This window comes from Sinohyriopsis cumingii, chromosome 3, assembly GCF_028554795.1.
Source record: "Sinohyriopsis cumingii isolate HCF-2022 chromosome 3, ASM2855479v2, whole genome shotgun sequence".
In the NCBI taxonomy this organism is placed as follows: domain Eukaryota; kingdom Metazoa; phylum Mollusca; class Bivalvia; order Unionida; family Unionidae; genus Sinohyriopsis; species Sinohyriopsis cumingii.
In genome coordinates, this window is record NC_142963.1 from 144,083,796 (window position 1) to 144,101,000 (window position 17,205).

General features: G+C 36.8%; 4 non-coding genes across 4 annotated transcripts; all 4 read left to right on the forward strand.

Annotated features, from left to right (window-relative positions):
• The first annotated feature begins 688 nt into the window (after positions 1-688).
• Positions 689-776, forward strand: Trnay-gua (transfer RNA tyrosine (anticodon GUA)). Its single transcript is given in 2 exon segments — positions 689-725; positions 741-776. It is a non-coding gene; the product is annotated as a tRNA-Tyr (tRNA).
• A 3,557-nt stretch (positions 777-4,333) lies between these two features.
• Trnay-gua (transfer RNA tyrosine (anticodon GUA)) lies at positions 4,334-4,421 on the forward strand. The gene is given in 2 exon segments: positions 4,334-4,370; positions 4,386-4,421. It is a non-coding gene; the product is annotated as a tRNA-Tyr (tRNA).
• A 7,812-nt stretch (positions 4,422-12,233) lies between these two features.
• On the forward strand, positions 12,234-12,321 carry Trnay-gua (transfer RNA tyrosine (anticodon GUA)). Its single transcript is given in 2 exon segments — positions 12,234-12,270; positions 12,286-12,321. It is a non-coding gene; the product is annotated as a tRNA-Tyr (tRNA).
• A 3,533-nt stretch (positions 12,322-15,854) lies between these two features.
• On the forward strand, positions 15,855-15,942 carry Trnay-gua (transfer RNA tyrosine (anticodon GUA)). Its single transcript is given in 2 exon segments — positions 15,855-15,891; positions 15,907-15,942. It is a non-coding gene; the product is annotated as a tRNA-Tyr (tRNA).
• The last annotated feature ends 1,263 nt before the right edge of the window (positions 15,943-17,205 follow it).

A 17,205-nucleotide genomic window follows, 5' to 3' on the forward strand; every position in this document is an offset into this window, starting at 1 on the left:
CCAAATACCATTATTGGGAGTCATATACAGCTTTATAAACTGCCATAAAGCACTAGGCACCATATGCATCCTTTGTGTCACTGGTTTTCAATTTGTCGGATTCTTGGGGGAATATTGTTCGACAATATGTATCCTCTTCTTTGACCATGAGAATTACCGCCCATTTGCTTTCCATCCAACGTATATCTTCGTGTTTTTATCAGGCACCACTAATGTCCAGTCAAATGTTCCAATTGTATGAACTCCTTTATGACTTTGTTAAAGAGGATGCATTTCCAATCAATCCTCATTCCAACCGGAATAGAGATTTCCAACTTGCAACACCCAGAATGAGTTCATCCAAGAGAATATGTCATCCACTCTACTAGGAGTCTCTCTGAACGGTTGATGCAAAGACATTGTGATGGCGCTTCATGGACACTGTGACAGATCATGAGTTTATTTATACAGATTGTAATACATATTTTGTATTATAATATAGATACGCAGTCTAATAATGCCATTATACGGCAATGCATTTTTAGGATTAGTCAGCGATGCAGAACCAATCCATCAACTGTCAAACAGTTGTGTCACCAGCCAAAAATGATCGTTCTCGCGAGACAAGACAAGAAACATGCAATACGTAACATAACTCAGGAAATAGTATGAGGTATAATTCATATGACATATGTTGTTCTCATATGATCCCGTGATAGCTCAGTTGGTAGAGCGGAGGACTGTAGAAAAAGTTGAAAGCTATCCTTAGGTCGCCGGTTCAAATCCGGCTCGCGGGATTTACGTTTTTTTGTAGTTTTTAAATATCAAACCTGGAAACAAGGAATACTGGAATATACGAGAACAATATCGAATCGATAACCGAAAATTATTAAATGGATAACTAACTTAAGGCTCTCGGTCTTTCTTAAACATGCATCGTATGTGTCTTTGGTTCTCTAATTGTCACGTTCTTGGAAATAGTGTTAGACACGTTGTATCTTCGCCTTTAATTATGAGAATTTTGTCGCCTATTTACTTTGCATCCTGCACATATGTACATGTTTCTCTCAGCCACTAATAATGTCCAGTCAAACTTGTTCCATTATGTTGACACGTCGACAATGTGTTCTCATTTAATCAACTTTGAGACTTATCCCGACTTCCATAGTTGAGAAATTGTGTGCCATTTTAAAAAGACTATAACAAAACCACCTCCACCTACCCACCCACAAAAATGCAGCAAATAATCTGTACGAAACGGAGATTCCAAAAACATCATGTCAAGGAACGACAACAGAATAATTTGACAGCTATTTAAATATAGTATAATACAATTAAAGTAGTCCACCTCTTGAACGGCTCCCCCTGACCAGCGGCCATCCGGCTCTTACAGCCATAATCCCTTGTCACCGACGAATTTGTATTCGAAAATACCCTTCAAGAACGGCCACCCCTCTAAAGCGACCAGCGGCCAACATATTAGTACTAAAACGTAAAATGTTCCCCTCAGGAGCTACCACATTTTTTTTTCTTCAAATTTATCCGAAACCAATAATTAATTCATATCGTGACGTAAGGCAAGTAATCAGATTAACTCTGTCGTTGATACATGTCTCCCAATGTTAAGTTTCCGTTGCTGAAAGAAGTCTTGAATAAAGTACATGTAACAGTAAGATTAATATTATATTATTGTCTATAAAAGCCGATATTTAATGGAAATGGGCTCAAAAATGTTATGATAGAATTTTGGTATTCGCACATCTGTCGACTTTTTATCTTTGATGATTACAACCGGACGTAATTGTCAAGATCATCACAAGGTAAGCATAGGCTAAAATTATATTTTGTGCATTAACACACACCCCACACACACATAGAGATTAACCTTGGCCTTGAAAAAAAAAAAACGGGTAACAAAGACCGAAAAATCACGTGACAACACATTTATCGCTTCCTTTTAGAAGAAGGCATTTCGTCCACTCGACAAAAGTTTCGTCTGCAAAATTAAATCGCATACAGTTAGCAACATCTGAATAAATCATTAGTAAACATTAACATGTCATCACATAAACGGATACGTATTATTTTAGAATAAAGTCGGTTATTCTACTCGATGATATCAGGTCAGGTGTGGAGGGGGGACTTGCCGAACAATTTTACGTAGAAAAGACTCAAATGAAAAAAAAATTACGTTGAAAAGAATGGAATAAACAACATCATAATCGATAATGAGGTCATTCAGCAGCAGTGAGAAAATGGAGCAAATGGAAAGATAATTATGTATGTACCAAGATTTAAATGACGTTTTTGAATGGTTTTGCAATGTGCCTGACAACAATATCTGCTTGCATTTTACGCCTACGCCAAGAATAAGAACAATTAATGTATATTCAGTTGAAATAAGTCTATTATTATAACAAGAAGAACATTTTAATACCAATTTTACTTTTAAACGAAGATATTAAATGAAGATATTAAATGCTTTGAAGTATGTAGCTTTCCTACTACGTACATTACATATACTTCTCACAACAAAATGTAGTACCCCTCTGGAAAGGCCACCCGTCTTATAATGTCACTTTCCCTGTGCAGAAGGGGTGGTCGTATAAGAAGGGGACCACTGTAATATTATAATATAGATGCACAGTTTTAAGATACCCATTATATTATAGGTTCACAGTTTAAGACCACGAGAGGACATTTTTTTATTTGATATCTTGGGGCTGCTTCGATATTTTCTAAAACAAAGTTAATCTAACGATGTAGTTTTTATTTTGACCGGCCATCCATCAATGAGGGCTTTTTATCATTTGTTGAAATTCCAGCAACTGATACGGAATGAAATTACATAGGCAATTACTAATTAACTTAATAAAAAAATTATTCCACATTCATCAACTTGAAATGGCTATCTTTCTTTTTAATGGTTCGAAAATGTGGAGATATAATTATTTTGAAATTATATATATATATATATATATATATATATATATATATATATATATATATATATATATATATATATATATATATGAGTGTGTGTGGGGGGGCATATATCAATGCTTTTCTGTTATAAAAAAAAACACTATTAAGAAGCATATGAGCCATTTAAAGTTAACCTTACCTGACAACAAAGCTTACCTGTCAAATTACAGACCTTCATCAATCTTCCGTACAAATTCCTAACCATTTGGAAAACACTTTGCTCCCCCTTCTCTTCGTCATCTTAATGAATAACAACTTTACACGCAACTCGATCAGACTTCCGATCACATCTCGTCAAATTGCTTTCATCAAGCATGTAAAGGAATTAATACACTTAGACGATAACGGCAGTATTATCTGGCATTGCCTTTGCAAACATGACAATGTCTATAAAATGTTTATACGATTCGAAGTAAAGCTACTGGAATATCATAAAATGTGTAGTTGTATATTATTTTACTGATCAATGAATGTTAATGAAAGAATAATTTTGGGAAAGTTATGGTCTCGGGGTTTCATTTTTGAGTTGTTATTTTATAATCAATTAATAAGTATTGACATGTATTTTCAAGCAATCAGAATGTTTCAGGAGTTAACAATGCACTGTGCAACAATGTTACAAGCAATTAGTACCAAATTTCCCAAAATCAATATTTGTTTTGTCACCAAAATTAAAACGCATCACAATGTACATTAACGATATTTACTGCGGGCTTTGGGTTGTTCGGATCTTACCTTTCGGTCAATGGTGAAATCCAAGACTATCAGAATGCATAACGGCACTTCTTGCCTGCATTTGTCCAAACGTACAAATCGGCGAACAATTATTGCATTTTCTCCATTATGTCACAGACTGAACGAAGTGTGTCGAGCTGTTTTGAATATTGAACTATTCTTGATTAGGACTGGCTTAAGTTAGAAATTAGCAGACGCAAATAGGATAGACTAGCAGTGTTGGAACTAGCGAGGGTGCGGCCCCGTGTCTTCGCTTGTGTTATATTGTTACAAGTTAGAATCCCAATCCCTTGATTCATGGATGGATACTCCAGATTTTCTTTGTAACGAGCCCCTGTAGTTATTATAGTTTCTATTTTGAAGCCAATGTGTCAGTCCGATGTGCGCCGTTTCGTCGTCATCGTCGTCATCGTCCTTAAAGTGGTCCTAGACTTTAATGTAGTCGTCCCAGAAGTAATATTAATATATTCTAAGCGTATCGAAGAAATTATCAGTCCACTATATTGCAACCAATACCAATCCATGAACTGTCAGGCATAGGCGACAGGAGATGTAATGGTCACTCTCTATTGCCCCCAACCGAAATAGAAACAAATAATAAACACTGTAGATCACGACAGTGTAATCGCCATATCCCGTGATAGCTCAGTTGGTAGAGCGGAGGACTGTAGAGAAGAAATATTGCTATCCTTAGGTCGCTGGTTCAAATCCGGCTCGCGGGATTACTTTTTGTGTTTCAGATGCAAATTATATTGACGTTTGAAACGATCGATTGTACGGTCCCTTATATATTCCCTTAACTAATGATAATGGAATAATATAGCATGAAGAATAAAACAAAACAAAGAAAGAAAGTATATATAAAAAACAAACTGGTCGGAGGTATGTTTTCAGATTTTTTATTTTTTTATTTTTTTACCGCACCTTCAGGAGTCTCAGTTTCGCTAGCCAAGGTTCCAGCACTCATATCTTCACCATGGCATATCGAGCAGATATTTATGTGCTTCCGGTCTGTGAATTTCATTTGATGCGGCGGCAAGCCACCGCATCAAATCAAAATTAAGTTGTTCAAATTTGAACGATGTTCCTACGTGATCGAGAAAAGTGGAGCACACAACCTGAATGCACTGATAAATAAGGAATTTTCCAGTGCCGGTCCCTGCCTGCACAAATACCTTTCACTCACATACACCTGTAATGGCTTCGCTCTTGTACATAGTCATATTTTCGATGTTAAAGTTACAAAGTATCCTTTGTAGGTCAATTGCCACACAGTTTTTGGCCGATGTACATTGCATCACGCTATTGGTTAGTTGCCATTACATACCAAGGGAGGCAACACATGAAATCCATAGTTCTTGTAATAAGTTTTTGTAGTCCTCCACAGTTTGAATGCTGTCACTGATTTCCTTCCATGGAACCTGTTGTATCTCTACTGATAAAAGTCGTGGCCCGCTAGCCCGTTTTTATACCTCTGTTTGCTGGAGGCAATTAGTGTTACTTCCTGCACAAAACTGATTGTATCCCAGTGGCGAATCTAAATGGTTTAGTCACTAACTTGCACATCACAAACAGTTCTGAAGGTTCCTCTAGAACTAAGTGTACATTTTTAAAAAATATTTTTGTAACCCTCTAACTCTTTCTCTGGATGGGTGGAAAGGCCATAGAAAGGTAAGGACAGTGCGGAGACCATTGAGTATGTTGCAAAATAGCGGAATCTTTATAGATACATCGATACATTCGGAACTTCAGGCCACAAGAGAGGGATTAGGAAGAAGAAAACATTGATGAGAAAGAACTTGTGCCAGTGAAGAGGTGGAAATGGAAAAATTGACAATTTGATGCGTTGCCCTGATGTGAAATTTCATACTAACTTCTAAAAGAGACCTGACCAGAAAGAGAACGTTAGTGTCTCTTGGTCTTGACTTTTTATAATAAGGATGGTGTATTTTGTTTTGATTGACAATATATGAATTTGTGCTCTTTCACCTCTCTCTATCCCTCTGCATCACGTTTAGCTAGACTTTAAATTTGAATGGATGTTTTCCTTCACGCACGCACTTTAGGCATGCAAGTGGGCACAAACCATTCAATCTGTCCATCCATCATTTTGAGTCTGGAATGTTTCTAAAGTCACACACTGACGCCATAGAATAACGGGTTAAATGGGTTTGCAGTGTCTGTGTCGGTGTGTGTGTTTGGTAGAGTTGGTCATTGTAGCTGAGGGCTTAGGTGCTTTCCGAAACAATTCGTCTTCACTCTGTGCTGATCGAATAATGGGTTATCTTCTTCCCTCTGTGTGCATAGTATATATTGGGTTATTATTTCTCCTTCACTCTGTGTGCAAAGTATATATAATGGTTTATTTCTTCACTCTGTGTGGATAGTATCTATTTGTTGTTTTCTTCTTTCCTCTGTGTGGATAGTGTATATTGGGTTATTTTTTCTTCTTCCCTCTGTGTGCATAGTAGATATGAGGTTTGTTTTCTTTTTCTCACTTCTGAGCGGATGGTAGATTTGCGGTTTGATTTGTTTTCCTCTTCCCTGTGTGGATTGTAGATATTGTGTTTGTAAGGGTTCACGTAAGTTTGTGCAGATTGTACATCTGGGGATTATGTGCGTTCACGTAAGTTTGTGTGATTAGTAGATATTGTGTTTGTATGCGTTCACGTACGTTTGTGTGGATAGTAGATATTGTGTATGCGTTCGCGGACGTAAATGTGGCTAGTATATTTGGGTGTGTATGCCTTCACGTACATTTGTGTCGATATTAGATATTGTGTTTGTGTGTGTTCACGTAAGTTTCTGTGGATTGTGCATCTGAGGTATGTATTCGTTCACGTAAGTTTGTGTGCTTAGTAGATATTGTGTTTGTATGCGTTCGCGTAAGTTTGTGTGGATAGTAGATATTGTGTTTGTATGCGTTCGCGTACGTTTGTGTGGATAGTATATTTGAGGTTTGTATGCGTTCGCTTACGTTTGTGTGGATAGTATATTTGGGGTTTGAATACGTTCACGTACGTTTGTGTGGATAGTAGATAATTTGTTTGTATGCGTTCGCGAACGTTTGTGTGGATAGTATATTTGACTTTCTTTCTCATATTCCCTCTGTGTCGATAGTGTATTTGGGTTTTTGTTTTTCTACATCCTTCTGTGTGGATAGTTTATATGGGTTTTTTTTTCCTCTTCTCTGTGTGGAGATATATGTTGGGAGTTGTTTTTTCTCCTTCCCGTTTGTGGATAGTATATTTTCGGCTTGTTTTCTTTACTTTAGTGTGAATAGTAGAGTGTGTGTTTTCTATGCGTTTGCGTACGTTTGTGTGGATATTATAGTGTTTCTATTCGTTTGCGTACATTTGTGTAGATAGTAGAGTCTGTGTTTTCTATGCGTTTGCGTACGTTTGTGTGGATATTATAGTGTTTGTATTCGTTCGCGTACGTTTGTGTGGATAGTATATTTGGGGTTTGTATGCGTTCACGTACGTTTGTGTGGATAGTAGATAATATATTTGTTTTTTTCTTCATCTTCCTTCTGTGTGGATGGTTGTTGTTGTTGTGGGGTTTAACGCCATTTTTCAGCACACGATAGGCTATGCATGGCGGCCAGTATTAATGGTGGAGGAAGAATCCGGAAAACCCCCGGGAAGAACCACCGACCCACGACAAGCTACTGGCAAGATTTCTCACATACCCACATTGGCCGAATCCTAGACTCGAACCTACGCAGAGAGAGGTGAGATGTCAGTGATCCGTAACGGAGAGCGCTTTAGACCACTTGGCCACTCGGCCCCAACAACACCCCCGTGTGGATGGCATATTTTGGGTTTGTGTTTCTTCTTCCCTTTGTGTAGTGTGTGTGTTCGAGCGCACTCATACGTTTGTGGATGTATGTTTTTATATGCAGGCGTGCGTTTGGTTTGTGTGTTTGTTTTTATGTGTATGCGTGCGCCCGTACGTTTGTTTGTGTGTGTGTGTGTGTATTTGTCTTTGTCTTTCCCTATAAAACTCCCTTCATATCTATCAAATTTATTTTACCTACCTACCTACCTACAGTAACGCATATTCAGGTCAGCCTCTAGCAACACTGTTGCCATTATTCCCCTAGTGTCCAGTAGAGTGACAGCATTGAAGCTGGAATTTTGGAAACTATAAATATAGACTTGGGGTTTTCCACAGGTTGTAGCTATAGATAGATACTAGGATTTTTAAACAGGAACGTCATACAAGTTGAGGCTAGAATTAGGCGGTTTTTTCAAAGAAATTTCCCACCAGTTGTAGCTATACATTTTAAGCTAACACATAACGAGTATACAACCCCAATATTCCCATGTTCGATTCCCGATGACACCAAAATGGTTCATTCAATCTCCCTATGTTCAATTCCCATTCACGCTATAGTAGCCCATTCATATTCACCATGATAAATTCCCCTTGACGATATAGTGACCCACGACCTTTCAATAACCATTGACGCTATAGTGGCCCACGATTTTTTTAAGGATATATTAAGAGAGCTGATTAAAGAAGAAAAGGAGGAGAAGGAAAATGAAGAAGACATACAGAAGATGAGAGATAGGAATAATTAAATAGAAAAGAAAGAAAAAATTAAAGAAAGAACGAGAAAGACAAGAAACAAAAACAGGAGGAGGAAAAAATGAAAAAAGAAGAACACAACAGCGATTACAATACTAAGAAAATGGTGGAGTAAAAGAAGAAACTAAAAAAGAAGACAAAAACGATTTGCTGTCTTGCCTAAATATTTGTTGTCGATTTTATAGTTAAGGTATGATATATTGATGTTCATCAATCTATGTATATATTATATATGTCTATATCTATATGTCTACTGTATTTCTCTCTCTCTCTCTCTCTCTGTCTGTCTGTCTGTCTGTCTCTCTCTCTCGATTAGTGCGTATTGAGGTTACATCCTTGCCACATTGGTGTCAGTCCGTAAACAGCCCCAGGGTGATCTGAAAAACCTTGTCCATAAACATCCCCAAGGGGATTTGTAATGTATTTTCCCGCTGTCCGTAAACAGTCGCAATACACTACTGACGTGGTAGCTGAGTTGTCAATGCGTTTGACTCGTAAGCCAATAGCTGTGGGTTCGTTACCCACCCAGGCCAGCCCGAATCGACTTCCTACGTGTGTTCGTGGGACAGACACTTACCGACATTTCTTCAGCATGATATAGCGAACAGTGTATTAAACGCGACATTCGTCTTCGTTGTCGTAGCAATATATTTAACGCCTATTCAACAAACCGTATATGTGTAACAGGCAGTGATGCAATACAAATCCATCCATTGTTAGAAAAAGCAAGACACGAGCATTAAGTACTATATTTTAAGAAATGATTTGTGATATACTTTTGTAATAGGTTCACGTGATAGCTCAGTTGGTAGAGCACATGACGATAAAGGAGGTTGATGGCTAACCTTAGGTCATTGGTTCGAATGCGGCTCGCGGGAGCTACGTTTTAATTCTTTAAAGTCTGGTTATATTCATCTGGGAAGCAATCGATTCTTTGGAAGCAGAAAATATTGAAATAATGTTGAATCGATTATTGAATAGTTTTGAATATAATATGAAATAGACAATTAAATGTAACTGGTTAGATAATAGTCTATAATTTAATGGATAATTGAATGAATGGGTAATTGAATTAATGTGGCACGTTATGGCTTTTTCTATTCAGGACAATGGAGTATCGATAACTTCCTTCGTTCATTGATCGCTCTTCCTTGATTCATTTGTGGCGTTTTCCCATCATTGTCGAGGAATGAAAAATAGTATTGTTGGCTATTTCTCTTTCTACACATCATTAGAATCAGCACAAATTGTCAAAGAAGAAAACTACGAACGCTTCATAATGTATTTATGGGAAGGCGTCAAAGGTTAAGGTCATTATTAATGACATTTTCACTAGTTATCATGGATGAAATTTTTCTACCAATCTTCCAATTATCGTGCCAATTATTGTTATTGTGTAAAGATGCTTTAATAATAAGAATGCTTTCCCCAGTTATTATTTATGTAAGGGTATTTGTGTAAAGCATTATTTAGGTCAGTTGTTTCCATCATGTCTCAATTATTCGTGGGACTGCTCTCAGAGAGAGAGAGAGAGAGAGAGAGAGAGAGAGAGAGAGGGAGAGAGAGAGAGAGAGAGAGAGTAGTATTATTACGGCCTAAGCTTCCGGATGGGTCATTTCTTGTGATTTCGATGGTTACATTGCTGGTGTTCAAGGTAAAGGGTTCGAAGTGCAAGAGAAAGTCAGAATTCTATAGTACACTTTTTTATTGAATTAAAGTAGAGCTCAGTATGGAGAATTACTCTTTAAAATCAAAATATAGATATTCTATTTTGATAGTCATACAAAGCTGACCAACCTCATTCGGTTCTGAAATGTATGTCTTTTTAATCTATGGCTTAAAAATCAAAGATATTCAAAATATATTTACAATAGTAGTAATACCAGAATCATTGGTCGTAATGACAAGTGATTAAAAGCTTTACCTTAAATATCGAAATATCACGTTTTGTAACATTAAACCCTTGAGGTTTTAATCGTTTTCGCATGAAATTCGAGTAGGAAACACATTTTGAAAGCTTTTTCTGAATGCATGCTAAGACATCAACTTCCAGGTGATTTTCCAATAACCTACTGCCTAGTTGTGTTAGATTATTTGGTATCATTGTAGAGGTACATCTGACTACCTTTCTATAATACCACCACTTTAGTGTATCATGCATGACCTTAACGCTACAAAGCTCGGAAGTAGGCTACTACCTCCTGCCACGTTAACTCGTCGCCAGGGTTTAATGTGTTAAAGGTATTTTGTTTCTAAACTAGCAATCAAAGAGCATGAAGTTTTCAGGAAGCCTTTTGGTAAGAATAATCTACCATTACAATTCATAATAAAGTACAAACAATATATAAAACATTATAGTTCACACTTTATATTATAGTATAACAAAAATGAATGCTTCAAGAAAGAATAAAATACTTTCCAGCTTTGTTTTCCAAAAACATATAAATGCTTTCTGGCACTAAGAGGATGTCTTTAGACTGTAATGAGATACATTTCATTTATCTTACCTGCAAGATGATGTCTAATTTCATATGCTTTATAGCGTTTTGACCAAGCTCTTTTCTTATAAGCTCTTTGCTTATACACACACACACACACACACACACACACACACATTTTCAAGGCTGCAATAACAAGGCACATAGTTTTAACCCTTCAAGCAAGATTCGTTTTCCGGAGATATGGAAAGTTACGAGACTTGTTTTATCACGAATTGCGTTTTTCCAAAACAGTGTTCCCGTCAAAGGTAGCGCCCTCTGGTATATGTCTTCATCCTATATATGTTGTGGAGCGATTTGCTGACGTAAGCTTATTAACCCTAACCTTGTCGTCATGAAACTCTCCTGCTCACCTAGCTTGTAGTACAGTATGAATCACTAATATTTTTCTAGAATGTGAATTTCAGTACTGTTGAAATAATACAAATTCAGATTGATTCAAAATCATACAAATTTAACTGTTAACAATACGAATGACATTTTGTGCAAATTCCCTCAAAATTCAATCGTAACACGAGAATTGATTGCAATTCGACTTACAATTGATGAAATGTTTAAAGAGTTAAACTGCACGATGATATTACGTTATGCTCGTTGCAGACTGTTATACAGTACTAACAAGCTTCCTTGCAAAATAGATTCATTGCATTCCGTTAATATAATAACTATTGCATGGCACTGAAAAACCCAATGGCAATTTAAGGACCAATCAGTGACCTTTCAAAAAGGCTTATGGACTCCAGATTTGCTTCGGTCCAAATACCATTATTGGGAGTCATATACAGCTTTATAAACTGCCATAAAGCACTAGGCACCATATGCATCCTTTGTGTCACTGGTTTTCAATTTGTCGGATTCTTGGGGGAATATTGTTCGACAATATGTATCCTCTTCTTTGACCATGAGAATTGCCGCCCATTTGCTTTCCATCCAACGTATATGTTCGTGTTTTTATCAGGCACCACTAATGTCCAGTCAAATGTTCCAATTGCATGAACTCCTTTATGACTTTGTTAAAGAGGATGCATTTCCAATCAGTCCTCATTCCAACCGGAATAGAGATTTCCAACTTGCAACACCCAGAATGAGTTCATCCAAGAGAATATGTCATCCACTCTACTAGGAGTCTCTCTGAACGGTTGATGCAAAGACATTGTAATGGCGCTTCATGGACACTGTGACAGATCATGAGTTTATTTATACAGATTGTAATACATATTTTGTATTATAATATAGATACGCAGTCTAATAATGCCATTATACGGCAATGCATTTTTAGGATTAGTCAGCGATGCAGAACCAATCCATCAACTGTCAAACAGTTGTGTCACCAGCCAACAATGATCGTTCTCGCGAGACAAGACAAGAAACATGCAATACGTAACATAACTCAGGAAATAGTATGGGGTATAATTCATATGACATATGTTGTTCTCATATGATCCCGTGATAGCTCAGTTGGTAGAGCGGAGGACTGTAGAAAAAGTTGAAAGCTATCCTTAAGTCCCCGGTTCAAATCCGGCTCGCGGGATTTACGTTTTTTTTTTGTAGTTTTTAAATATCAAACTTGGAAACAAGGAATACTGGAATATACTAGAACAATATTGAATCGATAACCGAAAATTATTAAATGGATAACTAACTTAAGGATCTCGGTCTTTCTTAAATATGCATCGTATGTGTCTTTGGTTCTCTAATTGTCACGTTCTTGGAAATAGTGTTAGACACGTTGTATCTTCGCCTTTAATTATGAGAATTTTGTCGCCTATTTACTTTGCATCCTGCACATATGTACATGTTTCTCTCAGCCACTAATAATGTCCAGTCAAACTTGTTCCATTATGTTGACACGTCGACAATGTGTTCTCATTTAATCAACTTTGAGACTTATCCCGACTTCCATAGTTGAGAAATTGTGTGCCATTTTAAAAAGACTATAACAAAACCACCTCCACCTACCCACCCACAAAAATGCAGCAAATAATCAGTACGAAGCGGAGATTCCAAAAACATCATGTCAAGGAACGACAACAGAATAGTTTGACAGCTATTTAAATATAGTATAATACAATTAAAGTAGTCCACCTCTTGAACGGCTCCCCCTGACCAGCGGCCATCCGGCTCTTACAGCCATAATCCCTTGTCAACGACGAATTTGTATTCGAAAATACCCTTCAAGAACGGCCACCCCTCTAAAGCGACCAGCGGCCAACATATTAGTACAAAAACGTAAAATGTTCCCCTCAGGAGCTGCCACATTTTTTTTTCTTCAAATGTATCCAAAACCAATAATTAATTCATATCGTGACGTAAGGTAAGTAATCAGATTAACTCTGTCGTTGATACATATCTCCCACTGTTAAGTTTCCGTTGCTGAAAGAAGTCTTGAATAAAGTACATGTAACAGTAAGATTAATATTATAATATTGTCTATAAAAGCCGATATTTAATGGAAATGGGCTCAAAAATGTTATGATAGAATTTTGGTATTCGCACATCTGTCGACTTTTTATCTTTGATGATTACAACCGGACGTAATTGTCAAGATCATCACAAGGTAAGCATAGGCTAAAATTATATTTTGTGCATTAACACACACCCCACACACACATAGAGATTAACCTTGGCCTTGAAAAAAAAAAACGGGTAACAAAGACCGAAAAATCACGTGACAACACATTTATCGCTTCCTTTTAGAAGAAGCCATTTCGTTCACTCGACAAAAGTTTCGTCTGCAAAATTAAATCGCATACAGTTAGCAACATCTGAATAAATCATTAGTAAACATTAACATGTCATCACATAAACGGATACGTATTATTTTAGAATAAAGTCGGTTATTCTACTCGATGATATCAGGTCAGGTGTGGAGGGGGGACTTGCCGAACAATTTTATGTAGAAAAGACTCAAATAAAAAAAATTACGTTGAAAAGAATGGAATAAACAATATCATAACCGATAATGAGGTCATTCAGCAGCAGTGAGAAAATGGAGCAAATGGAAAGATAATTATGTATGTACCAAGATTCAAATGACGTTTCTGAATGGTTTTGCAATGTGCCTGACAACAATATATGCTTGCATTTTACGCCTACGCCAAGAATAAGAACAATTAATGTATATTCAGTTGAAATAAGTCTATTATTATAACAAGAAGAACATTTTAATACCTAATTTTACTTTTAAACGAAGATATTAAATGAAGATATTAAATGCTTTGAAGTATGTAGCTTTCCTACTACGTACATTACATATACTTCTCACAACAAAATGTAGTACCCCTCTGGAAAGGCCACCCGTCTTATAATGTCACTTTCCCTGTGCAGAAGGGGTGGTCGTATAAGAAGGGGACCACTGTAATATTATAATATAGATGCACAGTTTTAAGATACCCATTATATTATAGGTTCACAGTTTAAGACCACGAGAGGACATTTTTTTATTTGATATCTTGGAGCTGCTTCGATATTTTCTAAAACAAAGTTAATCTAACGATGTAGTTTTTATTTTGACCGGCCATCCATCAATGAGGGCTTTTTATCATTTGTTGAAATTCCAGCAACTGATACGGAATGAAATTACATAGGCAATTACTAATTAACTTAATAAAAAAATTATTCCACATTCACCAACTTGAAATGGCTATCTTTCTTTTTAATGGTTCGAAAATGTGGAGATATAATTATTTTGAAATTATATATATATATATATATATATATATATATATATATATCTGAGTGTGTGTGTGTGTGTGTGTGGCATATATCAATGCTTTTCTGTTATAAAAAAAAACACTATTAAGAAGCATATGAGCCATTTAAAGTTAACCTTACCTGACAACAAAGCTTACCTGTCAAATTACAGACCTTCATCAATCTTCCGTACAAATTCCTAACCATTTGGAAAACACTTTGCTCCCCCTTCTCTTCGTCATCTTAATGAATAACAACTTTACGCGCAACTCGATCAGACTTCCGATCACATCTCGTCAAATTGCTTTCATCAAGCTTGTAAAGGAATTAATACACTTAGACGATAACGGCAGTATTATCTGGCATTGCCTTTGCAAACATGGCAATGTCTATAAAATGTTTATACGATTCGAAGTAAAGCTACCGGAATATCATAAAATGTGTAGTTATATATTATTTTACTGATCAATGAATGTTAATGAAAGAATAATTTTGGGAAAGTTATGGTCTCGGGGTTTCATTTTTGAGTTGTTATTTTATAATCAATTAATAAGTATTGACATGTATTTTCAAGCAATCAGAATGTTTCAGGAGTTAACAATGCACTGTGCAACAATGTTACAAGCAATTAGCACCAAATTTGCCAAAATCAATATTTGTTTTGTCACCAAAATTAAAACGCATCACAATGTACATTAACGATATTTACTGCGGGCTTTGGGTTGTTCGGATCTTACCTTTCGGTCAATGGTGAAATCCAAGACTATCAGAATGCATAACGGCACTTCTTGCCTGCATTTGTCCAAACGTACAAATCGGCGAACAATTATTGCATTTTCTCCATTATGTCACAAACTGAACGAAGTGTGTCGAGCTGTTTTGAATATTGAACTATTCTTGATTAGGACTGGCTTAAGTTAGAAATTAGCAGACGCAATTAGGATAGACTAGCAGTGTTGGAACTAGCGATGGTGCGGCCCCGTGTCTTCGCTTGTGTTATATTGTTACAAGTTAGAATCCCAATCCCTTGATTCATGGATGGATACTCCAGATTTTCTTTGTAACGAGCCCCTGTAGTTATTATAGTTTCTATTTTGAAGCCAATGTGTCAGTCCGATGTGCGCCGTTTCGTCGTCATCGTCGTCATCGTCCTTAAAGTGGTCCTAGACTTTAATGTAGTCGTCCCAGAAGTAATATTAATATATTCTAAGCGTATCGAAGAAATTATCAGTCCACTATATTGCAACCAATACCAATCCATGAACTGTCAAGCATAGGCGACAGGAGATGTAATGGTCACTCTCTATTGCCCCCAACCGAAATAGAAACAAATAATAAACACTGTAGATCACGACAGTGTAATAGCCATATCCCGTGATAGCTCAGTTGGTAGAGCGGAGGACTGTAGAGAAGAAATATTGCTATCCTTAGGTCGCTGGTTCAAATCCGGCTCGCGGGATTACTTTTTGTATTTCAGATGCAAATTATATTGACGTTTGAAACGATCGATTGTACGGTCCCTTATATATTCCCTTAACTAATGATAATGGAATAATATAGCATGAAGAATAAAACAAAACAAAGAAAGAAAGTATATATAAAAAACAAACTGGTCGGAGGTATGTTTTCAGATTTTTTATTTTTTTATTTTTTTACCGCACCTTCAGGAGTCTCAGTTTCGCTAGCCAAGGTTCCAGCACTCATATCTTCACCATGGCATATCGAGCAGATATTTATGTGCTTCCGGTCTGTGAATTTCATTTGATGCGGCGGCAAGCCACCGCATCCAATCAAAATTAAGTTGTTCAAATTTGAACGATGTTCCTACATGATCGAGAAAAGTGGAGCACACAACCTGAATGCACTGATAAATAAGGAATTTTCCAGTGCCGGTCCCTGCCTGCACAAATACCTTTCACTCACATACACCTGTAATGGCTTCGCTCTTGTACATAGTCATATTTTCGATGTTAAAGTTACAAAGTATCCTTTGTAGGTCAATTGCCACACAGTTTTTGGCCGATGTACATTGCATCACGCTAATGGTTAGTTGCCATTACATACCAAGGGAGGCAACACATGAAATCCATGGTTCTTGTAATAAGTTTTTGTAGTCCTCCACAGTTTGAATACTGTCATTGATTTCCTTCCATGGAACCTGTTGTATCTCTACTGATAAAAGTCGTGGCCCGCTAGCCCGTTTTTATACCTCTGTTTGTTGGAGGCAATTAGTGTTACTTCCTGCACAAAACTGATCGTATCCCAGTGGCGAATCTAAATGGTTTAGCCACTAACTTGCACATCACAAATCGTTCTGAAGGTTCCTCTAGAACTAAGTGTACATTTTTAAAAAATATTTTTGTAACCCTCTAACTCTTTCTCTGGATGGGTGGAAAGGCCATAGAAAGGTAAGGACAGTGCGGAGACCATTGAGTATGTTGCAAAATAGCTGAATCTTTATAGATACATCGATACATTCGGAACTTCAGGCCACAAGAGAGGGGTTAGGAAGAAGAAAACATTGATGAGAAAGAACTTGTGCCAGTGAAGAGGTGGAAATGGAAAAATTGACAATTTGATGCGTTGCCCTGATGTGAAATTTCATACTAACTTCTAAAAGAGACCTGACCAGAAAGAGAACGTTAGTGTCTCTTGGTCTTGACTTTTTATAATAAGGATGGTGTATTTTGTTTTGATTGACAATATATGAATTTGTGCTCTT